Source organism: Odocoileus virginianus, chromosome 15, assembly GCF_023699985.2.
Source record: "Odocoileus virginianus isolate 20LAN1187 ecotype Illinois chromosome 15, Ovbor_1.2, whole genome shotgun sequence".
Taxonomy (NCBI): domain Eukaryota; kingdom Metazoa; phylum Chordata; class Mammalia; order Artiodactyla; family Cervidae; genus Odocoileus; species Odocoileus virginianus.
This window is the reverse complement of record NC_069688.1, coordinates 22813815-22817316: the sequence shown is the minus strand read 5'-3', so window position 1 is coordinate 22817316 and position 3502 is coordinate 22813815.

Here is a 3502-nt window from a genome sequence, read left to right as displayed (position 1 = left end):
TTGTTATCTAACTCCTGCCTAGGATTTCAGCTTTTCCGTGAAGGCTTCTCAGTCTTTTCATCCAACAGTGTTCTCTCCCTCTTCTACTCCACTTACTGGCCCAGAAGGGTAGGAAGTGGCCATGAGGTCTCTCTCCTTTCTCCTCTCCTCTCCTTTCCTCCTGACCCCTTCATTCTCTCTTCCCTCTCTCCCTCTCCCTTTCTCTCTCCACACATGTGTTTTCTTAGAACTCCCCAGTGCTGTCACAGCTGATTCAATAAATTCAATGTGTCTGTCACTGCTCCTTTGCTTTCCATAAAATGATACACATAAGCCAATTCTCAGCTGACAGGGCAACATAAAATGCATTTGATCTATAACCTTTCATTCATCCTGCCCTTTGCAGAACAGCTAGACCAAGTCTTCCTCTAGGATAATAAATCCATTCATCTGAAAGAGGAAACTCAAACAGGAAACACTTTATATAGAGAGGCAGATCTGATGATAGAATCATCCAAACTATACAAAAATGAGGCCAAAGGTTGGCTGATTCTGGCTGCAAATCACTCCTACTGTGAAATGACTTCTGGCCATCCCCAACTTCTTAAAAGTGTGGTGGAAATTTACAAGGTTCAGAATCTTCAGTTAGGGCTCTGTCAGTAACGGATGGATGTGGATTGTTACAGGCTAAAGCCTCCACCTTCCAGTCCAGACTTGTCCTGATCAGCTCTGAGGTCATGGGTGGCTGCTTCATAACTGAGTTGGTCCTTTGACCTCTGGAGATCAGTATTAAGGTCTGCTAAATGGACCACAGTTGTCAAGGGATCAAATTATATATAAATACATATATATATATAAAATACATATAATATATAATTGTATATAATTTGATCCCTTAACTACCATGGTCCATATATAATAATATATGTTATAATATATTATACAATATGTATCATTCAATATGTATATTATGTATAATTTTTATATAAAATATATATTATATATAATTTGATCCCTTAACAACCATGGTTCATTTAGGAGACCATAATGCTGATCTCCAGAGGTCAAAGGATCAACTCACAGTCATGAAGCAGCCATCTATTTTATGGATTTCTCTGGCTTCCCTCGTGGTTCAAACAGTAACGAATCCACCTGCAGTGTGGGAGACCTGGGTTCAATCCCTGGGTTGGGACGATCCCCTGAAGAAGGGAACGTCTACCCACTCCAGTATTCTTGCCTGGAGAATTCCATGGACAGAGGAGCCTGGTGGTCTACAGTCCATGGGGTAGCAAAGAGTTGGACACAACCGAGCGACTTTCATTGGGGGCTCAGACGGTAAAGAATGTGCCTGCAATGTAGAGACCTATGTTTGATCCCTGGGTTGGGAAGATCCCCTGGAGAAGGGAATGGCTACCCACTCCAGTATTGTTTGACTGGAGAATTCCATGGACAGAGGGGCCTAGTGGGCTACAGCCCATGGGGTGGCAAAGAGTCGGACACAATTAAGCTTGACTAACAATATATTTTATTATGAGATCAGTGTGTAATGCTGAAAGCCACCTAACATTTCAAACTTCAGAAGTTAAAATTCTGAAAGGTTTGTATATATCAGTCTTGAAAGGCTTCAATGTATTTTTAAAACTATATTCACAAATGACCTAAAAAATAAAGAGATTTGTCTTAAAAGCAAAACTCTAGCACAACTGCTTATGTCACAAGGCCATTCTAACATTGTAGAAGGCAGGTACCAGAGCTTTTGTAATATATAAGATATTAATGATTAAGAAAAATAGCATTTTCCTAAAAGTTCTTTCTTAGAGAGTGCCACAAAGCCTTTACTTAAAGAGGAAACAAAGTCCGTATTCAGGAAACACTTTGATACAACATTTTGGATCATATCAACCTTCTTGCTATTTTGGAGAGGCTAGCCAAGGGATAGAGTGGCCAAGGGTTTGAACTCTAGTTTGCCTCACACTGGTGACGCTGCTTGACTGGCATCTCGTTCCCAAAGGCAGTGATGCCAACAGTTCCAACAGCTACGGCCTGTTAACTAGGACTGGTGATTAGCTATCTGCTGCTATGTAACAAATTACCTGAAATGTGATGGCTTCAAACAACAGTAAATATCTCTCTCACAGTGCTGTGGGTCAGAAATTCAGGCCAGCACAGCTGACTAACCTCAGACTCAGAACCCCTCAGAGGTTGGCACTCAAGATGTTCGGTGGTGCTGCAATCACCTGAAGGTGTGACTGGCGACAGAGGGCCTGCTTCCAAGGTAGCTCTGCCCTCTGGCTAGTAAGCTGGTGACGGTCGTTAGCAGGGGAATGCAGTTCCCCTCCATGGACCTTCCGAGTGTGTCCCCCACCCGTGGCAGCTGGTTTCCCTTTGAGTGCACAGTCTCAGAGACCAATGAGAAACTTCAGTGTCCTCTATAACCTCGTCTCATGAGTCACACACTGTCAACATCTGCCAAACCCTACCAGTCAGACAGAGCAGCCCTAATTTCAGGTGAAAGGACAGAGCACAGAACATGAATACCTGGATGGAGACGGGCTACCCAGGGCAGGCTGCGAGAATCTGAATCTGTATCCCGGAGCAGTTCTAAACCATGACTGAAATGTCTCCTTGGCTGGTTCTCCAGACACTCTGAGAGACTGAGTGGTTATTAAATATCTTCTAATCAAATCTCTTTTCTTTTCTGCTCAATTAACCAGAATTTGTTTCAGTGGCTTGCAATTTTAAACTATCTGATATATTTTGAGAAGACAGAAACACACCTATACCTGATTATCCTGGAAAGCAACCTAGTATCTGTTTGTAACCCAGAAGGTCTTGTTATGTAAGATGAGAATACACACTCCTGTTCTGAACTGAGTTACAGTCTTGTCTCACGGTGATTCATCTTTCGCTGCAGAGCTGCCAGCCTGGGCTTTAGGTGGAGTTGTAGGTACCCTTATGAACAAATTTTCATGAGTCATGATTTAGGTCTCAAAAAAAGTTTCACTCGAAATAACTATATTGGCAAAATTATCTGGTTTTATAGATTATTTTTTCAGTTTAAAACTTTCGTGACAAATGAGATTGGGAAAAGCATTATATTTTAGCATGTGTGCGTGCTAAGTCACATTAGTCGTGTCCAATTCTTTGCGACCCTATGGACTGTAGCCCACCAGGCTCCTCTGTCCATGGGATTTCCCAGGCAAGAATACTGGAGTGGGTTGCCATTCCCTTATCCAGGGTATCTTCCTGATCCAGGGATCAAACCCACATCTCTTATGTCTCCTGCATTAGCAGGTGGGTTCTTTACCCCTAGCTCCACCTGGGAAGCACATATTTTAGCATAGGCATACATTTTAAAAAAAAAGAGAGAGAGCACATAGAATTACTTTGCGAACAGTTCAGCATTTTCTACCATACAGTCCCTTGGACTGCAAGGAGATCAAACCAGTCAATCCCACAGGAAATCAACTCTGAATATTCACTGGAAGGACTGATGCTGAAGCTACAATACTTCGGTCACCTG